The sequence below is a fragment of the Pan troglodytes genome, chromosome 15 (genome assembly GCF_028858775.2).
Source record: "Pan troglodytes isolate AG18354 chromosome 15, NHGRI_mPanTro3-v2.0_pri, whole genome shotgun sequence".
Lineage (NCBI taxonomy): Eukaryota > Metazoa > Chordata > Mammalia > Primates > Hominidae > Pan > Pan troglodytes.
This window is the reverse complement of record NC_072413.2, coordinates 12835444-12860515: the sequence shown is the minus strand read 5'-3', so window position 1 is coordinate 12860515 and position 25072 is coordinate 12835444. Positions and strand designations below refer to the sequence as shown.

At 39.1% G+C, this 25072-nt stretch overlaps 1 pseudogene; it reads right to left on the bottom strand.

Moving 5' to 3' along the window:
• Nucleotides 1-1047: 1047 nt before the first annotated feature.
• LOC134808425 (ankyrin repeat domain-containing protein 18B-like) lies at nt 1048-24212 on the bottom strand (annotated as a pseudogene).
• Nucleotides 24213-25072: the final 860 nt, after the last annotated feature.

The following is a 25072-nucleotide window of genomic DNA, read 5'->3' as shown; positions in this document are numbered from 1 at the left end:
CTCTGAGACCTCCTCAGCCTGGCCTTCACTGTCCATGTTTCTGTCAGGATTTTTGTCACAACCATTGAACCAGACTCTAAGATGGTCCAAAAGTTTTCTCATCTGTCTTCTTTTGAGCCCTCCAAACTCTTCCAACCTCCATCCATTACCTGGTTCCAAAGCTGCTTCCACATTTCCAGGTATCTGTATAGCAACGCTCCAGTCCTCATTTGCCATTTTCTGTATGATTTATTTTGAAAAAGAGGTTTAATTGGCTCATGGTTCTAAGCACAGTGCTTCTGCTTCTAGGCCTCAGAAATCTTTCAATAATCATGGAAGGCAAAGAAAGAATCAATTGTCTCACATGGCAAGGGGAAAACACGGAGAGTGGGGAGGTGATATAGAGATTTCAGTGACTACATCTCATGAGAAGTCACTCATTATTGTGAGGATGGTACAAGGGGATGGTGCTGAACCATTCATGAGAAATTTGCCTTCATAATTCAATCACCTTATACCAGGATCCACCTTCCACATTAGGAAATATAATTCAACATGAGATTCGGTGGGGACACATATTCAAATTGCATCATCAATCTTTGAATATAAAGACATCCACAGCAGGCTTTATCCAGCCAACTTCTTTGAGACTCTTTAAGAGTTTGAAGTCTAGAGCATATACACTAAAATATTCATACTTCGAAAAGCAATAAAGTGGTATTATCATTTTTCCAAACGTTACAGCAGTAGTTTAGGCATTCATAGTATGATTTAGTTCACGATTGCTACTGTTTCTATTCTATCACCATATTAACTGTTTCCTATACAATTCTGTATTCAGCTGATTTCAGTTGAGCACAAAACCATCCTTGTACTAGCTCTTTGCTAGTGTTATTATTCTGCTGTAGAAAGTATCCTTGAACTGGAAACCGTCCACGATCGAGTATCGAGTCATTCAACACTATCAATTCCTGGGTGACTTTTTGAAAAAGTAGTATCTCTTGTTGCAAGAAATGCTGCATCTGTGAGTCCATGTCTCTCACTGGAATTGGATGGAAGTGGTGAATTTCAGCCAAAGTGGCCAAAGAAATCCTGTTCCTGTGATTCTGACGTCCTCAGCCTCTGCACCTCTGTCTTCCCTTCTGCCACGTGTTGCCTGCTCTCCATGACTTTGGTAAGAGCTTCCTTGTGTATGTGGATGATGTCCAGGATGTTGGTCTGGTGTCCCTGAGACAGCACTAACAGGTCCATGGCTGGGTCCAGGTCCTTCCTGGACTGACCGGCAAAGAGCTCACTGACAGAGTGGAAGGCATCTATACTGAAGTGGATGGCCTGGTCCAGCTCCAAGGCCTGGCTGAGGCTGAAGGAGAACTGTCAGGCTTCTGATGCTCTTTCTCAAAGCCTGCCACCACTCGTTGGCTGTGAAGTTGAGCTGAGTGCCCTGTTGTCCATCTTCTTGGTGAAGCACTTGAAGCCGTCAATCTTGCTCTCCCACTCCTAAAAGTTGAGTGTCACACTGGGGGTGGGCTCAGGGCCAGGAAGAATCTGGCACTCACCATCTCATCCTTCTCAGCCTTCCTCTTGCCCTGTCTCCAGGCTATCTCTTCAGTGCTGGTGGGGCACATCAGGAAGTGACAAAAAGTGTGGCACTGCACCTGCATCCAGAAGCTGGCTGTATGCTTCATCTACAAGATTGGGCCCTTTCTGCACTTGAACATAGATCCACTTCACCATAGATGCCTTCCACACTGTCAGTGAGCTCTTTGCCCATCAGCCCAGGCAGGATCTGGACCCAGTCATGGACCTGTTAGTGCTGTCTCAGGGACACCAGGCCAACATTCTGGACATCATCCACATACACAAGGAAGCTCTTACCAGAGTCCTACTCAAGATGGCCTGTGGTCTGCCTCTTGGCACCTGAGAAGCCCACAGTGCTGTAGAAGCCCCGATGCTTGGACTGGAGCCCCAAAGGTGGCACACACCCCAGTTCTGAGCCTGCTGCTCATTTCCTCTATGTGGCTCCATTTGCAGCACATTTGTTGCACTGAGGCCTGTGCATGCCAGGCAAAGCCAAGCTGGCTCAAAGAGCAACCAGCCACCTCTGCAAGGGTGTGCCAGGAGCCAGTGGACCAGCCACCAACGTCAATCCCTGCCAGTCAGGGTAAATCAGTTATTCTGCCCTGGAGGTGGAGTCCCAGTGCCATCTGCTTTTCCTCAGGCCTCCACTCCATCAGCTGTCAGGTGGTGGTCACTCAGACTGTGGGAAACTGGCCATCCCTGTTTCCTTCAGTGGGTGAGGTTAGTGACTGCTCCACCTGCTCCTGGCACACCCTTGCAGAGGTGGCTGGTTGCTCTTTGAGCCAGCTTGGCCTTGCCTGGCATGCACAGGCCCCAGGTACTGAGAAGCTGCTCCGAGTAAGTTTGTCTTGGGCCAAATTCTAAGTCTGGCCAGGGCCACAGAAGGCCGAGTCCCCTGGGTGGTAATCCTGGCTGCTGCAGGGGGGCCCACTGTGCCCCTCCCCTCCCAGGGCTCAGTATGAGGTCCGACTGGGGCAGGATGCTTTAGGTATGGGACTTGTGCCCCAGGAGGGGATCTCTGTCACACACGTTGGGTGAGAATATGTATGGCATGCTGCTGGCTGCCAGGGCTGTTGGGATGCACGTTCACCCTTCCCTTCAGGGACCTCAAAGTGACCAGCTTCCCCTTTATGAATGACTTCCGAAGGCCCAGGAGCCATTTGGGGCTGCAGAGCAGCTGGCTGCATGCTGCCCTGGCTTCTTCCATGTTGTGCTGGTCACTACCTACCAAGGGGGGTCAGTTGCAGGCACAATGTAGGACGATTGTCTCTGGACCTGTGTCTTGGTTATCATGGAGCTAGACTGGGCCTGGTGACAGGGCCCTGATGGGGTTGCCCTCTGTGGTCACGGAGGTGATCAGAAAAGATGCAGAATGGAATTGCTGCGAGGATGAATGAGATGACTGTCAGCACATAACAGGCAGCTGGTGAGTGTTCAGCGATTACCCTCAGTAGCTGCCCAGAGGCCAAAACCACCCACCTGATAGTGACTTTTCCCAAGCCAGGAGGAAGAGAAAAGAGCAGGTCCCACTCACCTGAATCTGATCAGTGAGCTGTGTTGAGATGTGCCTCTCATCTAGAAAATGGTCCTTCACGCAGAGCTACTCACAGACACTGCTGTGTGTCTCTAACTGCTCCACAACACAGAGGCAATGGGGACTCAGCAACAGTGACACTGTGGGGTGACACAACCCACCACCATGGGAGTCTGCTTGGGTCAACAGGGCCCAGAGTCAGTGTCCTCTATCCCCTGAACTGACATGTGTGTATGCAATGTATTTGTGTATGCATGTGTGCCTGTGTGTGTGTGTGTGTATGTGTGTGTTTGTCTTGCTTCTCTGGACAGGCCTAGCTTCTCCACTCATGGGTGCACCCAAGTCCTCATCACTGTCACCTTAGAGCATTAGAGCCTCTATAGGTGCTCCCCAATCTCTGCCCACTCCACCCATGGTGGTCCTGGGGATGCAGACAGAGGAGGGGCACTGCATAATGCTGAGAGGGCTGGCACCCTCTCTAGGTGGAACACAGGTCATTTGTAAAGTTGTAGGTCTGCCAAGCAGTATTGGATTCAACACATCTTCTCACCTTCTCTTTCCAGCCACCCTCCAGGGTGCCCTGACTCACTTTCCCTGCAGATGGAGGCAAGGAGGCTCCACAGACAACCCCCCGCCTGAGGTCACATAGTGGCCAGCAGGCTAGGTACTGACCAACTGCCCCTGACCAGGTTCCCAGTGATGAGTGATAAGGCCCCTAATGACCACTCCTCCATTGACCAGGTCCCACTGATCAAGTCCCCACTGACCATGTCTTCCTAACCAGGCCCACACTTAATAGGCCTCATGGGCCAGACCCCACTGACCAATTTTCCACTGACCTGGTCCCCATTGACAAGACCGGGTTCCCACTGACAAGACCACAATTTACCAGGTTGCTGCCCACCCGACCCCCCACTGAACAATTCTCCATGAACGAGTACCCAGCTGACCGAGCCCTCTCTGACCAGGCCCTCACTGACCAGGCTCCAAGCCACTAAGTCCCCACACTGACCAGGCCCGTGATATATTGTGTATGCCCCACCAACCAGTTTTTCATTGTTTATGTTCCAACAGATCAGACCCCACTAAAAAAGCCACCACTGACTAGGTCCCCCCACTGACTAGGCTTCCAATGACTAGGTCACCAGGTCCCCACTGATGAGGCCTTTACTGAGGAGGCCGCCACTAACCAGGCCCCTGCTGATCAGGTCCCAAATGACTAGGTCCTGATGACCAGGTCATTTCTGACCATGGTCCACTGACCAGGCCCCGGAGCAACGGGGTTCAAAGTCTCATTACAGTGTCCCCCTCAGCTCATAGACCCTCCCTCCCTGCATGTGTGCCCAGAGGTCAGGCCCTGGGGTTTTTTTTGGGACATGGCCTTTCCTCCAAGATACAGGGAGAGACAGTTGGTCTCAGGCTCCAGGTTCCCAGCTCCACACTCACCCCAAAGGCCCTCTGGGCCCGTCTCAAAGGAGAAAGTGAGGTGGCCTGACACTGCCTGGACACACCATCTACCCTATTCCTGAGTGTCAGAGTGTGAAGAAGGGAGGGACATTTGGCAGATAAGGCACGCTGTGCTGTTGGGTCTCTCAGGGCCCTTCCCACAGAGCCCCGATCTAAAGACACAACACAGAGGCTACAGGAAGACTAATCCAGAACCTCTGAGACAGCCAGGGTCCACATGAGGACTCTCCCCAGACAGCCAGAAGGCCCTTTGCTAGTTTCTTGGTACCTCAGTGGATGTGGCAGTGGTTCTTCTGTTGGGGACCAGTGAGTACACACTGGGGAGGGCTCACCTGTGCTTCCTCAGTGGCTCCACCTCTGCTTCTAAAAAAAATTACTCATTCCAGAGCTGGAGCAGAGAAAATACAAGCTGAGCTTAGAACATCTTCTGCCAGAAAGTAAAAAAGTGCCGACAGAGTAATGGAGACAAATCAAAGAGACATAAATTCAGCTTGGAATGTCTACTACTGGCCTAATCTTGGGGAATTGGAGCATCAGAATCATGAGCTTTCCTTCTCCCTTATTTATTGGTTTTATTTCTCCACGTAGAACAAAGAAGAGAATAAGAAAATAATCATCTGGTAACCATCATAGTAATAATTGTTCAAACACAAGTCATCCATGAAATGCTAAATCTAGTGGGTTCTGAGGAGTAACCAGATATTTACAGAGCCTCAAAGTATCTCCATACAAAATACAGTTGAACTACAGAAAGAAAATTGTAACATTAGCACGGACAAACCTGGCAGGTACTCCTTAACTCTCCTAAGTAATAAAAACTGTAAAATGCAAATAAGCCTTCGATGACCTTTACTAACCTTTACTAAAGTATCAATGATGACTTAGTTGTTTAAACAGCTGACATTTGGGCAATTTGAGTATGTCAAACTCAATAATACTGGTTTTCATTTGCAAGATCCACTTAAAACTTAAGGAGGCCAAAAAACATCATTTAAAATACCCTATAAATTATAATCATACATATGATACAAAAATATCCTACTTCAGTAAATATTGGAATGTTATATATTTTATGAGAAACAATTAAAATGTGTAAATAGCCCAGTAATAAAATTTTATAATCTTTTAAATCATCATACAATTTTTCCTTAAGACTTTATGGTTAAATATTCTCTTCATTAGATGTGGCTTACCCGTGGATTCTAGAGAAGAAAGTAGATGGGAGCAAGTGTCCAATACAGCAACAGCTGGAAAGAAAAATAAAGAATTTTGTTCTTTACCTAAAACACTTCAGTTAACTAAGTGTGAGTTTAAAAACTAAAGACTTGAGAACTTTATCAGAGTTAATAAGAATGAGAAATATGTATGTACATTTACAATACAAAATTACTATTTAATAATTTACACATGGCATTAATTCTAATTGTGTTTAAATATCAGAGCTTTTTCAGTCTTCATTCATGTAATCAACAGCCACATGCTAAGGTACTAGAACCAGCACTGGAATTACAAGATGAAGATGGCATGGTCCACCTCTCAACAGTCATAAGCTATAACCTAAAAAACAGACAGGCAGGCAATGTCCATATAGAGTCATAGATACCATGACAGGTATACAGCAGGGCACTAGTGGAACACAGAGAAGGGACATCTACCCACTTTTATGTCAATATCATGGGCTTTCTGGTGGAGGAGATAACATAGGTTGATACCTGAAGGACAAGGAAAAGCTTCCCAGATAGAGGGAAGAGGCAAAGGCAAAGAGCCTGAGGTGAGGAAGAGCCCTGCAGAGTTCCACTCCATCCAGTTTGGTGCTAGAGCAAAGGGCAGAGTGCAGTAAGTGGTGAGAAACAAGGCTGAGTAACTTGACAAGAATTACATTGACATGGGTGTTTTTATTTCATGGTGAAAAATTTGGAACTTTTCCTGAGAACAAGTGTAAGCCAATGACACAGTAAATTAGAGGAGATTTAAAATGTCACCTGTCAAGTGACTGCTTATGAAGGGTTATTGCTCAGCTAAGTATTTCTGAATGAGTCTTAGGTCTGTTGGCCTTCAATCTCTACTGAAACCCTGAGAACGTGATGATACATTTGTTTTCTGAGAATCGTTTCAGTGTGCAGGCTGACAGTTCCATGAGGATGGCAAAACTTAAGAAAGTGTAGAGCCAGTGAAAAAGAGATGCACAGACTTCTTGGGAACTGTTTAAGCTTTGGAACATGATGAATTTATGGTGCATAAGTACAGTCTTCTCTGTGAAAGTTTTTGTTTTCACATCTTTCATTAGATGTGTGTAAGAAAAAAAATTGATGTAGTATCTACTAACCCAAGAATGAAAAGGAATGCCATTTGCTATTTACACTTTATTTCTAAAATAAACCTAAATTTAATTAATAAATTTTGTCAATGTACTTCTCTTTGTTTCTCTAATTATTTATTCTACACAGTCCGGCCCCATCTAAAATAAGTAAAAAAAAAAAAATGTCTAAATTAAACAAGAAACATTATCATGAAAATCATGTATCACTTACAAAATGTGGCCTTTAGTATTTTTAGTGACTAGACATAACTTGAAGTTTGCTTAAATAGAAAAATAATCACATAAATAAAATAAAATTTCTACTCATTTTAAGTTTAGATAACAGAGGATGTATATGTGTAATGCTGTTTAGAGTAATCTGACAAAAATGCAGTTAATATTGATCTATTGCATATACATGATTTTAGAAAGGTAGTGTTTTATTAGTACAAAGGTTAAACAATGGCCAGACATGGTGGTTCATACCTGTAATCCCAGCACTTGGGGAGGCCAAAGCAAGCAGATCACAAGGTCAGGAGATCGTGACCATCCTGGCCAACATGGGGAAACCCCATCTCTACTAAAAATACAAAAATTAGCTGGGCGTAGTGATGTGCACCTGTAGTCCCAGCTACTTGGGATACTAAGGCAGGAGAATTGCTTGAAGCCAGGAGGTGGAGGTTGCAGTGAGCCAAGACTGCACCACTGCACTCCAGCCTGGTGACAGAGTGAGACCCTGTCTCACAAAAAAAAAAAAAAAAAAAAAAAAAAAAAAAAAAAAAAGATTAAGTAATTAAAGCCATCTTTTGCAATGAATGCATTGCTTTGAAATTCTTAGAAAACTCTGCCTTTATAAAAGTTTAATCCATTTTTTAGTTCAATAAATTTTATCTTAAAAAGAAATTTCTGTTCTCTACTTATAGTAAACTTTTCTTTTTTTTTCTAGTTTGTATTCTAAATTAACGTGGTACCTCTGTAAGTTTCTTCCAAAGGCATATTGAGGGATACCGAGGTTTGCAGTACAATTAAACCCATCACACAGGTTGTGAGCATAGGACCCAAGAAGTAGTTTTTCAACCCTGGACCACTCTGTCCCTCCCCGTTCTTATTTCCCAGTGTCTATTATTCCCATCTTTATGACAATGTGCACCCAATATGTAGCTCCCACATGAGTGAAAACATGAGATATTTGGTTTCTGTTTCTGCGTTGGTTTGCTTAGGAGAGTGGATTCCAGCTGTATTCATGTTGCTGCAAATGACGTGATTTTGTTCTTTTCATGGCTGCATAGTATTCCATGGTATATATGGAATTTTCCAATCTACCTTGGATTTTCAATCTACCTTGGATGTACCTGGATTGACTCCACGTCTTTGCTATTGTGAATAGTGCTGCAATGAACATACATGTGTATACATCTTTTTGTTACAATGATTTATTGTCCTTTCGGTATACCCCTAGTATAGTAATGGGGTTGCTGCATCCAACAGTCATTCTTAGTTCTTAATTTCCAAACTGCTTTCCATAGTAGCTGAATTAATTTACATTGCCACAAACGGTTTGTGTTCCCTTTTCTCCACAGCCTCCCCAACATCCTTTTTAAAGTTTTAATTTATTATTTGTTTTTAACAAAAGTCATTGTGACTGGTGTGAAATGGTATCTCATTGATGTTTTGTTTGGCATTTTTCTGATGATTAGCAATGGTAAGCATTTGTTAATGTTTGTTGGCCACTTACGTGTGTTGTTTTGAGAACTGTCTGTTCATGTCCTTTGCCCATTTTTAATGGTCTTATATATTTTTCGCTTGTTGATTTGTTTAGGTCTCTTATGGATTCTGGATAATAGGCGTTTGCTATATCCATACTTTGTGAATATTTTCTTCCATTCTTTTAGGCTGTCTGTTTAATCCCGTGATAGTTTCTCATGCTGTGCAGAAGCTATTTAGCTAAATTAGATCACACTTGTCAATTTTTGTTATTCTTGCAATTGCTTTTGAGGACTTAGCCATAAATTAATTGACAAATATGATAGCCAGAAGAGTATTTCCTAGGTTTTCTTCCAGGATTTTTATAGTCAGATGATGTACTCTTATGTAAGGAAAGCACAAACCTTTTTTTTGTTTTGTTTTGAGACAGAGTCTGCATCACCAAGTCTATAGTGCAGTGGTATCATCTTGGCTTACTGCAACCTCTGTCTCCTGGGTTCAAGTGATTCTCCTGCCTCAGGCTCCTGAGTATCTGAGATTACACCTGCCTGCCAACATGCCTTGCTAATTTTTGTAATTTTACTAGAGACAGGTTTCATCATGTTGGCCAGGCTGGTCTCAAACTCCTGACGTCAGGTGATTCACCTGCCTCGGCCTCCCCAAATTTTGGGATTACAAGTGTGAGCCACCATGCCTGGCCAAGCACAAAGCTTTTAACATAAAAATGGAAATGAATATTTTAGTGTTTTGTTTAATTCATAAAATGCAATTATTTTGGATTCTACTAAATAATAAACATCCATATGTGGCAAAGTGTTTGGATGCCAATCATTCAGTTGTGATTATGAGTGGGAAGAATTGAGATGGTGCAAATAAACTTTTTAAAATTTTTTTTAATTTTCAAGATGGAGTCTTGCCCTGTCACCCAGGCTGGAGTGCAGTGGTGCAATCTCAGCTCCTGCAACCTCCGTCTCCCAGGTTCGAGCAATTCTCTGCCTCAGCCTTCCTAGTAGCTGGGATTACAGGTGCCCACGACCACACCAGGCTAATATTTTTTTTTGTACTTTTAGTAGAGATGGGGTTTCACCATCTTGGCCAGGCTGGTCTTGAACTCCTGACCTCATGATACACCTGCCTCAGCCTCCCAAAGTGCTGGGATTACAGGCATGAGCCACCACACCTGGCTGGTGCAAATAAACTTTAAAAGTGGCATGGGCCGGGTGCGGTGGCTCATGCCTGTAATCCCAGCACTTTGAGAGGCTCAGGCAGGCAGATCGCAAGGTCAGGAGTTCAAGAAGAGCCTGGCCAATATGGTGACACCCTGTCTCTACTAAAAATGCAAACATTAGCTGGGTGTAATGGTGGGTGCTTGTAGTCTCAGCTACTCAGGAGGCTGAGGCAGGAGAATCACTTGAACCCGGGAGGTGGAGGTTGCAGTGAGTGGAGATGACACCAAGACACTCCAGCCTGGGTGACAGAGTGAGACACTGCCTCAAAAAAAAGAAAAAAAAATGTGATATGAACCACAGCTAAACTACAATCAATTAGAGAGTAAGCCAAAGCATCTCAAAGTATATCATCAGTTATCAGGCAATAACATGCAATTTTTCTAAAACCTAACTTAAATGCAGCTTTTAAAGACATTTCAAACGTGTCAATTTAGTCACATTTATTGAATAAAGTTAGCAAATGGATATCTCTTGAAAATGAGAGCTCCAGGGAATTAAAAAATGTAAAGTTCCCATTTCCTTTCTGTGTTAACACAGCTAATTATGATCTTTACTTCACATGCAAAAGTTAACAGAACAACTCAGTATTTCTCCAAATTATAAACAAGAATTACGCTAGAGAAATGAAACCCTAAAGAGAAACGGTCATATAACTAACCTCAGTCAAGTAGTTCTGGCAGTTATTTGATGTCTGAGGTTTGAAGTAGGAATTCTTACGGGCATTTGGGGAATATATTTTCTCTTGAGTCCTATACTAGTAAGATTTTCAACACAAGGTGACTCTCGACCTCGCCTTGTAGGAAGAGTGCTGAGAAAATATTTCACCTGCTCTTTCTCCATAAAGAGCTGATACTGATCATTGCTATTTTCTTATTCGATCTGTAAAGATAGCAAAGACAAATGCTTAATATTTCATTTTTCCTTAAATGATTCTTAATGACTTGCAGTTTTTAAAAACTTACCCTGAGAGTAAACCAAATTACCCACTAAATAGTGTTTTCACACAGAAGATGTGTGTAAGAGCATACCTGTTGTAAGGAATTATAATTTTAAAATTGTTCTAAAGAAGCACCATTGTTTCTAAGGTGATTTCTACTGAACAAGCAGTTCAAACAAAGTAGACAGGGAAGAGAAATGGCTATCAGTGATGTATGGCTCAACAGGTAAAACTTCCTGCCTTCTAAAATGGCTCTACTTGTAAGATTCTGAAGATTCCATTAGAAATACTTGTATTTAAAGGGTAATAATGTGGGAAAATGAATATGTTGATTTGCTTCATTATAAGAACCACTTCACTAGAAATAATTATATCAAAACATCATGTTGTACTCCTTAATGTAGGTTAAGAAAACTAAAATGAAAGAAAAAAAAATCTAGGAATACTTGTGTTTAGTAAACCAGTTTTAGATTTCACTCTTGTACATTTCACCCATTATCTAGGACCAATTAAACATTTGGCACTGAGGAATAATTCAGAGCAACAACTCCTAGGGGAGAACTAGATTGTCTGGTTGGTGATCAAAAAGAACAAAAGCATCTCTGAAGGCAATTAGCCCCCAACACTGTGACCAAGGCCCTGGAGGTGGGGCATGTTCTTTCTGCCTTCCACACACCGCTTCAGGCTGAACAAGGTGTTATTTTTTAACCGCTTTGTGAATTACACTTCTTTAAATTCCTGTGATATTTATTCCCTATTTCACAAGGGTGCCTTTCTGCAACATCTTGAATATGTTACACAAATAGTCTTTCTTGAGGCACCCTCTGGTGATGATACTAAAGATCACAATCAAAAACAATTGTGCCCAGAGTAGCAGTACCACTTTGCATTTAGGTTGTGATCCACTGAAAAGTAAATTAAACACATTAATATTTCTATTTAGGGAAATTCTGACAAGTAATTTTATAACAAGATCACTTCATTAATTATAAAGCTTCAAAAATACTTAGTGAAAAAAACTAACAGATCAGGTTAATTACATGAGACTTTTCAGGAAAAAAAGCCATACAAAAGCAAAAAAAAAAAAAATGAGAGGAGAGACAAAAACTATCTTTGACTAACATTTTAAAGGTAAAATTATTTACTAACATTATTTTTCAAAATTACATTGTCAAATTAGCATTCACTTCCTTCTAATCTCCTGAAGCCATCTCACTAAAAATTATGCTTTTGAAACAAATTAATGAGCTTAATTCATTTTCTATGAGTGTATGTTTTGACTTACTTAGTTAATTTTTTTGACATGGAACTGTTAGCTTTCAATGCTGCTGCAAAGGCTTCCTTATATTCTTCTAACTCAGTTGTAACCTCTTCATAAGCAGTTTTCATTTTGTAGAATTTACATTCCACATCTTTAAGTGTGAGTTCCTTCTTATTTAGTGAAGCTGTATTATATCCTTGTTTAACTGCTCTAATTGTTTTTTATATTGTGCTTGTTCCTAAAACAGAGGAAAAGAATACACTTTTAAAACAATTATAACCTAATTATTATGTTTGTTGCCATTCATTTTGAGTCAGTGATTCAAAGAGTATTTTTGAATATGTTAAAAAAGAGGATGAAGTTTAAAATATTTCAGCAATATCAAAACTAATAACTGAATTCAGAATTAAGTCTGATTTGTAAAAATTTGAAATCGTAATTATGCTAGTATTAATGTAATCTGGTCATATAAAAAGTAATAGAATCCATTCATAGTTTTAAAAAGTGATCAATGAACACTGTAGCTTAAGACCAATTCATAATTATCACATAATTTCTAAATCACAATTTTTTCCTATGCCAACTGATCTTAATCATCAAGTGACTCCATAATGAGAATCATTACTCTGAAAGATTGATTTTGTTATAATAATAATAATGGAAATTTAAATATTTAAAAGAAAAAACAGATATCTTTTTTCTAGAACTCTACAAAGCAGATTGCTACAAGAGAGGCAGAGGAAACTATATATATATATATATATATATATATATATATATATATATAATCTCCAAAATATAATTTGCAGTGAAATAAATGAAAGCACATTACAAGTAAACTTACCTGATTTAAACAACTTACCTGTAAATGGATTTCTTCTAATTTTTCTACTGCCTGCATTGCCCTTTCATCTAGCTCTGATTTATATTCTTGTAGTTTACTAAGTTCTACCATACTGTTTTCCATATGTGTCTTAAGATTTAATATTTCTTCTTCCAACATCTTTTTATCCTCCTCAAGTTTTTCACATTCCTGTTGTACTTTTTTCATAGATAATAACTCCTGTTGAAAAACTTGATTCTCTTTAGCCAAATTGACACATTTTGAAGATACAGCTTCCTTCTCCGCCATAAGATCATCAAACTGCATGAATAAAATAGTATAGCTTGATAATGAAGTAGGCTGAGAATAATCTAATACAAAATCAATAGCAAATTTTGAAATGCATTTACTTGCAATAAAATGTTATCTGTAATGCAGCAGATTCTTCAAATGTGAACCCTTAAATTACTCAGAATTTTAAGAACAAAGTTAAAGCTACCATGAGTCATAAAAATATATTCTTTACTATCATCATCTTTGCGACAGAATTTTTGTACTTCATTTTACTTTTAGTTTTCTGATAATTCATTTTTGTTCCTCCTTAAATGGCACAAAGTTATCTCCTAGTAAAAAGTGTCTAACCCCCTTCCTTCATTATCATTCCCCACAGTATGTCAAAAAAAGTTTCAGAGATATCATATTGAGTTATTTAGGCCAAAGTCAATAAATGGGTCTAGGAATAAGACTTTGAAAATGATATTACACTCTATATTAGGCATGGTGGCTCATGCCTGTAATCCTAGCACTTTAAAAAGCTGTGGCAGAAAGATCACTTGAGGCCAGGAATTTGAGATCAGCCAGAGCAACATAGTGAGACCCCCATCTCTAGAAAAAAAAATTTTTTTTAATTACCCGGGCATGGTGGTTCATGCCTGTAGACCCAGCTAGTTGGGATACTGAGGTGAAAGGATGGATTGTACCCAGAGTTCAGGGCTGCAGTGAATTATTATCACTGCACTTCTGCCTGGATGACAGACAAAGACCCTATCTCAAAAAAAACCACAAAATAATGAAATCTATGATTAAGGACTCTGATGCTATAAGCCTTTCCTTAAACTGCAAATGTTTCATGCTAATTTGAATTGCATTTTAAGAAGTAATGATTCTTGGGGTAAAGACCATAGAATACGGCACCCAGAAATAAATCCACATATTTCCAGCCAACTGATTTTGGATGAACATGCCAAGAACATACGCTGGGGAAAGGACAGCCTCTTCAAATGAATGACACTGGGAAAACTAAATATCCATATGGAGAAGAATGATATTAGCTTCCTATGTAACACCATATAACAACATAAACTCAGAATCAATTGAAGACTGAAATATAAGGCCCAAAATTATCAAACTACTCTAAGTAAATATAGGGAAAATGCTTGAGGACATTAGTCTGCACAAAGATTTTTATGGGTAAGACATCAGAAGCATAGGCAAACAACAAATCGTAGACAAAAGACACTACATTAAGCTAAAGAGCTTCTGTCCAGCAAACAACTGAGTGAAGAGAAAACCTGTAGAATAGGAGAAAATATTGTCAAGCTATTCACCTAATAAGGGACTAATATACAAAATATACAAAAAAACTCAAACAACTTCACAGTAAAAAAAATCTGAGTTTAAAATTGGGTAAAATATCTAACTATACTTTTTTTTAGAAAAAGAAATACAAATATCCAATAAATAAATTTTAAAATGCTCAGTATCACTAATCCTCAGGGAAATACAAATCAAATCTACAATGTGATATAATCTTGCTTCAATTTGAATAAATTGCTGTCATTGAAAAGACAAAAAAATAACAAATGCTGGTGAGGCTCCAGAGAACAGTAAACTCTTACATGCTGTTGGTGGGAAGGTAAATTAGTGCAGCCACAATAGAGAACAACAGGAGGTTTTCTCAAAAAAACTAATAATGGGACTGCCGAGGGATCCAGCAACCCCACTACCAGATATTCAGGCAATAGAAAAGAAAACAATAGATCAAAAGGATATCTGTCCTCATATGTTTACTGTAGCTCTATCCACAACAGCTTGTGTATGGAATCAACCAACATGTCCATCACCAAATGAATGGATGAAAAACTGTGGCACACAAAGACAGTGGAATACTATTCACCGTATAAAGGAATTAAATCCTGTTATTCGTGGCCGCATGGATCAGTCTGACGGATGTTATGTTAAGTGCAGACACAGAAAGATAAATACTGCACATTCTTACTCATGTAAGGGAGCTAAAGGAAAATTGAAGGCTGGGCAATATGGCTGATGCCTGTAATTTCCTAGCTCTTTGTAAGACCAAGGCAAGAGAATCATTTGAGGCCAAAAGTTCCAGAGCTCCCTGGGCAACATAGGGAGATATCTCTACAAAGTCAAAAATCAGACATGTGCAATGGTGCATGCCCATAATGCCAGCTGCTTAGGAGGCTGAGGTGTGAGGATCAGATGGGCCCAAGAGTTTGAAGCTGCAGTGAACTATGATCAAACCACTGTCTCCAGTCTGGGTGACTACAGTTGCCCAGAGCCCAGACTACACTAGCAAGACCCTGTCTCTTAACAAAAAAAAAGCTCACAGAAGTAGGGGAGGGGAGGCTGGTTAATGGATACAGAATTACAGTTAGATAAGAGGAGTGAGTTCTGGTGTTCTGTGGCATTTTAGGGTGAATATGGTTAACTATGACTTATTGTATATTTTTAAAAAGCCAGAAAATTTTGAATGTCCACAATTCAAAGAAATGAAAAATGGTTGAAGTAGTAAATGTGCTAGTTAGCTTGATCATTACACACTATAAACGTGTATAAAAATATCACTCTATAGCCCATAATTATGTATATATGTGTCAATTAAAACAAAAGAGAAGCTACATTCATCCCATTTAAAAAACAGAATATGGGCCAGCCTTACTGACTTCCTTCTAATGAGTAGAATGTAGTGAAAGGGATACCATGTGGCTTCCCTATCTCAGACTGTTTTCCCTTGGAACCCAGCCCCAATTGTGAGAGCCATCAGGCCACAAAGAGAGCCTGAAAGTGCCTGTTTCAGTGTTCATGCTGCCTGTCCCAACCAAGTTTACAGCCGATGGGCAGCATCAACCATCAAACAAGTGGGTGACCAAAGCTTCAGAGGATTCCATTTCCCCAACTGATCAGCTGTTCCTAGGGATGCTGAAGGGAGCAGAGACAAGCTGTCCTGGCCAAGTTTTTCCCAAACCACAGGTTCATGAGCAAAATAAATGTTTTTCTTTCAAGCCACAAGACTCTGGGTAATTGTTAGGAAAATAAGTTTTAAAAAGAGACAACAGGAAACATAACTTATGCAGCAGAAAAGAGTCTCCTTTAAAGCAGGATCTAATAAATGTTGATATTTATTTATTGATGTCAAACATTATTGAGAAGCAGTAGATAACCAGGAGAGAGACATAAGCTGCTGAGGAGGAATTTTCCTAAAACTCCTTCAATTATGAACTCTGATAACAAGGCAAGGGTGTCTTCTTACAATTTCCCCTCAAGTTAGGAAGTAAGACTGGGAAGCAAGAAGATGTATGATTTGAAAAACACCTAGAAATACTGGGTGACATAGGCAAAATCAGACATTTACCTGATTTCAATTAACTAAAATTCTAAAAGAAGAAGTTTTGAGTATTTATTAATCAACCTAGTATTCAATTTTCATTTTCTTTTCTAAATGAGGAAATAAGGAGAATATTATGGAATGATTTTTATTCTTCACAGAAGTAAAATAAGCATAGTGTGTTTTTGAGTGTTAAGACACAAATGCAATTTCTCCTTTACCTTACTCCAAGCTTGTTTGTATGGAGAAGTTAAGACCATCCCATCTCTATGTTATGCCACAATGCTTCTCTATAGCACACAACTTGGCTCTGAAATTTTGAAAGTCAAAATACTAATCTACTATGTGTCTCTGATAAATTGCCTGAACGTTATCTGATTTTGAAGTGCTGCACTCCTAAGACTTTTTCTTGGAATGAGTTAAACGTTTTATTCCAAGAATCCTCTACTGAGCTAGAAAGCAGAGCTGTGCATCTCTGTTTCAGTAAAGGGAGGTCAATACAGGGAACTGTGGTTTCTGAGAATGCAAGATCTGCACTAAGAAAAGGATTAGCCACAGTGCTACCCAAGAGAACCAGCTACCAAGAGGAAAGAGGGTCTGTAAACTGCAAGATGATGACTTCACTTGATTTCCACTGAGAAAAGCTGGTGGCTCAGACTTAAACTTCTCCTTCCTAGATGGTAAACATCTATGGAAGGTTCTATGAATTATAATGAGTTAGTAAAACATAATGCACTGAATATTAGACTATGTCAGCAGATCCTGTAACCAAAACTTACTGAAAATATAACTATAGTGGGAGGCAATGGAAAAGAGACTAAAGGCTTGAATGGAGAAAAAAAGAAATTAAGTGTGTCTTGTAAGCCTGGCGTCTGATCATGTCTTAGAGGAAGTAAGGTATAAGCTGGCCAGAGACTCCTTTGTGACACAAAAGGTGAAGTTACAGACATTCCACTAAATTTAATTTTTATTATGACATAAGACAACTGGTAATATGCAACATGATTGAAAAAAACTTCTCATTCAATTCTATTGGGCCTTGACATAAGAATAGACATAAACAAGCTAAGAATTGACAATCTAAAAATAAGCCTGCACTTTTACAGTCAATTGATTTTATACAAGCTTAACAAAAGAACAAAATGGGAAAAGAATAGTCTTTTCAACAAATGGTGCTGGGACAACTGGGTATCCATAAGCAAAAAATAAATAAAGTTCGATCAAATATCTTATTTAATAATTAACTCAAAATAAAATAGTTAACTGTAAAAGCTAAAACTATAAAACCCTCAGAAGAAAACACTGGCATAAATCTTCGTGACTGCATTTGCCTGTGTTTTCTTAGCTATGACTCCAAAGGAAAAATGGATTCAATGGACTTCAAAATTGAAAACTGCTGTGCCTCAGAAGACAGTATGAAGAAGTGAAAAGGTAAGACGCCAAGTAGAAGAAAGTATTTGAAAAGCGTGTATCTGATAAGGGACTTACATATATAGGAAATATAAATAACTCTTGCAATTAATAAATAACAAGATAAGCCAATTTTAAAAAATGGGCAAAGATTTTGAATAGATATATCTGCAAAGAAGATATAAAGATGGATAAGCACATTAATAGATGCCTAATGTAATTAGTCATTAGGAAAATGTAAATCAAAACCACATGTGGTATCACTTCACACCACAGGATAAAATCTTTGTTCAAGAGAAAAGAGTATTAGGAAAAATGTAAAGAAATTAAAACCCTTATCTAATGCTGCTGGGAATGTAAAGTGATGCAGCCACTTTGGAAAACAAACTGGCAGCTCCTTAAAGGGTTAAGCATGAAGTTACCATATGACACAGAAATTCCAGTCATAAGTATATGTTCCAGAAAAGTAAAAACATACGCATGCACAAAAACTCATACATAAATGTTTACAGCAGCATTATTAATAGGAGTCAAAAAGTGGAAAGAACCAGAACGTCTGTCACCTTTGGGTGGGAGAGAACCCAAAGGTCCATCACCTGGTGAATGGATAAATGAAATGTTTGATGTATACATACAGTGGAATATTACTCAGCAATAAGAAGAAATTAAGTACAGATACCGTATGAGGAGGAGACAGCAAAATGCCTAGGCAGATATGGAAGGGTCCCCGGAGAATCTCCAACCAGCCCCACAAGTGTTTACACCAGATATTATGTGGAGATAAGGGAACCTGGACTTGTCTTGCCTGGACATGCCCACAGCAGACCGGAGGCCCACATGCAGTGGGGGGATGGGGTGGAGTCACCAGGAATTCACGCCTTATGCAGAGGAGGAGCCTGGCCGCTTCAGCTCATGTGATCCTGGTATTCAATTGTGAGGTGGAAACCTCTTTGCAGGACCCCTCTCTTTGCTGAGAGCTGTCCTTTCACATAATAAATTCTGCCCTCCTCAATGTGTCGGCATGCTTAATTTTTCCTGGTCACGAGAGAAGAACCCAGATGTAGCTGAACTAAGGAGCAAAAACCCGGCATGAATACCTGCTACAGCACAGATGCAGCATGAAAAATTATGCTAAGTGAAATAAGCCAGTCCCAGCAGACCACTTGCTTTTTATTTCAGAGACTTATAGGCAAATGTATACAAAGAAGGTGGGTGGTTCCCTAGGGCTGACGGAGGATGAGAAAACTGGTGAAGATGGCTAAATGATGTGGGGTTTGTTTTTCGGGTGATGAAAATGTTCTAAAATTAATTGTAATAATGACGGCATAACTCTCTGAAAATACTAAAGTCAATGAATTCTATACTTTAAATGAGTGAATTGCATAGCGTGTTCATTATTTCTCAATAAAACTGTTACCCCCCCACCCCAAATTAATTTGGTACTAGAGATCTGGAGATAGGTACTACTTGGTTTCAAATCACTGGCCAGGGTTCAAGGTCTAAGAGAATCAACAACGTGTCCTTTTTATAGAAAAAGAGATTTATATTTTACAAGCTATCCTTTTCATTAGTATCAAGTCTGTAAAATTAAATGAAAAATCTTTCTTTCACTGCTTAAAGCACTGACAGATTTATATAGAGGAATAAGACCTTGTTTTCTTTGGCCCCAATTTCTATCTAAAGGGTCTGGGAAACACACCCTTCAAATTATCAAATCTCATCAGATGGGTTTTATTAACACTTATAATGTGGCTTCCTTTCTAATCTGATTCTGGTGCAGCATCACAGAGAGAAGAAGCTGAAGGAAATCAAAATATTTTACCCCCAAATATATTTTTTGACGTATTTTGAAATGGCTGCTGCAGGGCCAAGAGATTGAAATGGCCCTCATTAAGGTAGCCCAATCTCTCCCCTTCTAGGTCTTCCCAGATCTGGGGAAGATTAACTAAGAGCCTGAGGCATTTAAAGTTTGAAAAGATATATTTATCCTCTATTTTCTCAACATATTTTGGCAGAATTTGGATTTTTCCATTATCAATATTTTCCAAAATGCATGATTTTTAATACCAAAACTGATTTAAAATTACCATACGTTGGAATATAAATTATTCTATTATAAAGATACATGCATTTGCATGTTCACTGCAGCACTATTCACAATAGTAAAGACATGGAATCAACCCAGATAGACATTATCAGTGATAATGGGATAAAGAAAATGTGGTATATATACACCATGGAATACTATGGAGCCATAAAAATGAATGAGATCATGCTATTTGCAGGGATATGGATGAACCCGAAGCTGATATCTTCAGCAAACTAATGCAGGAAGAAAAAACCAAACACTGCATCTTCTCACTTATAAGTGGGAGCTGAACGATAAGAACACATGGACTCGGGGAGGGGAACAACAAACACTGGGGCCTGTTGGGGTCAGGAGGGAAAGCATCAAGATCAATAACTAATGCCCACAGGGCTTAATATCTAGGTGATGGATTGATAGGTGCAGCAAACCATCATGGAACACGTTTACCTATATAAGAAACTTGTTGGCCAGACTGGTCTTGAACTCCTGACCTCATGATCTTCCTGCCTTGGCCTCCCAAAGTGCTGGGATTACAGGTGTGGCCACCATGCATGGTGGCTATTTCTCTTTTTAAATTCTCTCAGGACTCCTAAAATCTCAAAACTTTGACCTAGATTCCCTAATCTACATTTCCAGCTCTGACCATTTTCTTGAGGTCTCTTCCTTCTAGTACACATGTTATACAAAATATTCTCAACCACATACTCATACATTGCTAATTGGTGCAGATTACTTTTGTAGATAGTGAATGTTGTCTATTTTATGTTGGTTCTCATTAATGTTACTTTGAGTATACTGTTATTTTCTAATCTCAAAGGGGGACTATCTCACTGTTATGATAGTAACCAGTATACTTTGTCCTTTTTTTCTTGCTTTCTTCTTTTTTGGACCAGTATACTTTGTCCCTTTTTTGCTTTTCTTTTTTTCTTTTTTTTGAGATGGAGTCACACTGTGTCATCCAGGCTGGAGTGCAGTGGCACCATCTCGGCTTACTGCAACTTCCACCTCCTGGGTTCAAGTGATTCTCCTGCCTCGGCCTCCCAAGTAGCTGGGACTACAGGTGCACACCACCACACCTGGCTAATTTTTGTATTTTCAGTAGAGACAGGGTTTCACCATGTTGGCCAGGCTGTTTTTGAACTGCTGACCTCAGGTAATCCACGCACCTCAGCCTCCCAAAGTGTTGGGATTACAGACGTGAGCCACGGCACCCAGCCCTCTTTTTCTTTTATGATGAAAACTTTCCCATGAGAATCATATTATCAATTGTTTGCCTTTGTTTTCTTTTAAAGAAATTCCTTTTCCATAGAGATATGGCATGATGAAAGTCTTGTTCTAAAGTTTCTTTTGGGGGACACTTAACTATGTCATTGGGAAGCTTCAGTAAGTAGAGATCTCCCTTCTTCTCACTCAAGATTCTTCATCTCAAAATGGTGTCCACCAAATGTCTTAATCCAGGTAGTCGCTTGTTTAGAAATTCATGAAATAAGAACCTTCTCGAGAAGTTGGAGGCTATTGATTGAGATGGTTTAACGCTGCCCCTTATTATATGTTTTACTCCCAAGGTAGACATCAAAGTGGCTAATAACTCTATGACTGATGTCTAACTCACTTCTATGGGAATCTATACAAAACGTTTTATTTATGAGACAGAGTCTCCCTCTGTTACCCAGCCTGGAGTGCAGTGGCTTGATCACTGTTCACTACAGCCTCAATATTCCAAGCTCAAACGACCCTCCTACCATGGCCTCCCAATGTAGCTGGGACTACAGGTGTGCACCACCATGCCTCAGATAAGTGTTTAATTTTTTTTTTTTGAGACAGGATCTCACTATATTGCTCTGGCTGGTCTCAAACTCATGGGCTCAAACGATCCTCCTGCTTCAGCCTTCCAAAACCAGGTGTTTAACTGGGGACTAACATGAAACACTTAGAAGACTACGTGGAACATAGTGAGCTACATAAAATATTTGCTATTAGCATAATAATTTTATTGTATATCTTAATAAAATTGTGTATTTTAGGCAGGTGGCATGCCAATGGAAGTACTCTCCTATAGCTGCACTGAATCATTCTTACCACTGAGAGTTGCAGCAAATGGGGGACATAATTTATAACTTACTTTTCTCTCTGTATGACTCATTAGGCAATGACTATGTATGTACTACAATGTAAACAGCACCTCCTGGATTGAATAGTACATAACTGACATGACCAGCAGAGACAGGCTAAAGACACTGAGCTGAAAACCCTGGACTCTATTGCTAAATCAAGGCTCCTGAATCTGTTCCCTCTGAGCAACTGTTGCTGTGGTGCTGCCTTCACAAGCACTCTGCTGAGCACTCAGATTGAGGTGCTCTGCTATCTGTCATCGGACAAGCTGCACCCAGAACTGTTCAGCTGACAAACTGGTAGCAGTCCAGAAATACAGTTCTGCTGCATAGTGAAAAAAGGCCAATTTAGATTCTTTTTCATAGAGAGAAAAACATAAATATGTGATTTAACAAGTCTCCTGTATTAAACTAATTGGTTTAGATTTGATATATAATTGCTAAAAACACACTTAGAATATAAACCTTACTGTGTCAAGGTCTCAAAGAAGAAATAATTGGTATGGTATAAAGTATTGAATTGTATGCTACAAACTTCTAAGCTAAAATATTTTCAATGTATGCAAGGACAGGTGGCATACATATTATATATTATTCCCCCATTAAGCAAATTTATAATGAGAGAAAATTATCTTCCATAAAAAAAGCCATGTAAAATTAAGAACTAAGTTTTTCTGCACAGACTAGACAATGATTGCTAACACATAAGGTCAATGAGAGAACAGTCAGAGAAAGCTTCATGAAAACAATAAATTGTCTGCCACGTCTGAGTGAATGAGGCTAGATGAACAGAAACTGAGAAGGTAGAAAGAATAGCATGAGCAAGACAAGTGCTGAAATCTGCCCAATTAACTCTGAGGATAAAGTCCAATGGCAGAGAAATAAAAACCCGTGTCCACATAATAACCTGTAAGTGAATGTTCACAGCAGCATTTTTCATAAAAGCTAAAAAGTGGAAACTAACCTAAAGGTCCATCAACTGATGAAAGAATGGAAAATCAGTGTAGCCATGGAATAGAATATCATTTAACTATAAGAAGAAATAAACTACCAAGGTGTGCTAAAACATTATGCTAAGTGAATTCTGAAAACATTATGCTAAGTGAAAAAGCCAGTCACAAAGGACTACGTATTGTATAACTCTATGTATATGAAATAAGCAGAACAGGCAAACATATGGAGACAAAAGTAGATAGATGGTGGTCGCCTACAACAGAGGTAGGTGGAGGGACATGGAGGAAGGCTGCAGTCATGCCTGGGAGATGTGGGGTTGCTTTTCAGGGTGATGAAAATGCTGTGAATATACTAATAGATACTGAGTTGTACATTTTAAATGGTCGAACTCTCTGAAATGTGAATGATATCTCAGTGAAACTGTTTTTAAAATCCAAAGGCAGGATCAAGATAATTTTCTCAACTCTCAATTTTTGATGTACATGTTATCTCAAATTTAAATATTTCCACAGTTTTATAGTATATTTTAAATAAAAGATAAATAAAGAAAATGCCTAACTTTTCAAATAGTTTGTAAATTAACCTAAAACATGCACTTTTAAAAGAATAGTATAATGGCCTTTCTGTACAAGTTAACCTAGAATCTGTGAAATAAATAGACACAGATTCTGTGTCCACTCACAAAAGTGAAGAAATAAGACAATTTTCTGGAACATTCCATGAAACATTCTTCTCTGATTTAATCTGGCCTGCCTCATCAGAGCAATACAAAAATTACTTAAAAATACTGTTTTAACAGGACAAAAGTCAGTTTTCTATGAGGAATGATGTATAATTCTCAACTTTTCCAAGGGTACATATTGTAAGAGAAAAGGTATGCAATGGTTTTTCAAAATGGTAGAATGAAAGTCACTATATAAAAAAATAAGTACATTATAGAGATAGTAAAATGGAAATAATTCATTGTAATGAAAATAAAAAATCAAGCTTCTGCCATAATTAGTATCCTAAAACATGTTATGTAATTCAACTAGCTACAGAATAACAGTTGACATGCTAAGTTCCATACATACTTGACTTTCCATTTGAAATAATTTCTTCTTTGGGACCTGTGTCTCATCCAAATTAATGTGATAATGTGATATACCTTCCAGTGGAGACTCTAACATAGTTAATTTTTTTAGGCTGTCAGCCGCTTCTTGTTGAAGTTGTCTCCCAACCACCTGAGAAAATATTTTTGTTACTGATTTTATAAATTGCCTTATTAAATTATGTTAATAATATTTAACTCTAACATACCTACTTTGAAAATTATCACCACACATATCAATTCACCTTTTTTTAATCACATGTACACATTTGTATTTATTACTGAATTCAGTGAGGGATGCACAATATGTTCTCTTCCTGCCAAGTTGGTATTCTCTTACTTACATAACAGATTCATCCCACCATTCAATCATCTTAGAAGCTCAACTCAACCTCAAAGTTCCTGACATATTCAATCACCTGTTCAAATCCTTCCAGCAGATTCCTATCTCAGAATAAAAGTAAAATTCCAAAGACCTTTGAGGTCCTAGGTAAACAGGTCTCTACCTCCCTCTCTGACTTCAAAGCTCCTACAATTCCCTCCTGTAATTACTCCATTCCCACTGTACGTGAAGCCTGCCACCCCTCAGCCTGAAAATAGGGATCTAATGCCTTACTCATAAATCACAGGCAGCTACAAGTATCTTTGTACTGAACAAAATTATATTCCAATGATAGTCATTGAGCCTTGAAATAAAAATTAGGAGCTAATTATTAATATAAATATTCAAAGTAAACTATAAATACCAGTGGGAAGACTAAACCAAATATAGTTTTGCTAAATATTACCACATGTATCCTAAATTATGATTTTATAACAAGTAGGTGCCTTTAAAACATTACATAGTCATAAAAATATGTAATTTGACATGTTTTCAGATTTGTTAAATTAATATGATTAATAACAAAGATATACCAACTAAAATACATAAAAAGCTACTTAAAGCAAGGTATTACAAGACACAGCAATACACTTCAGT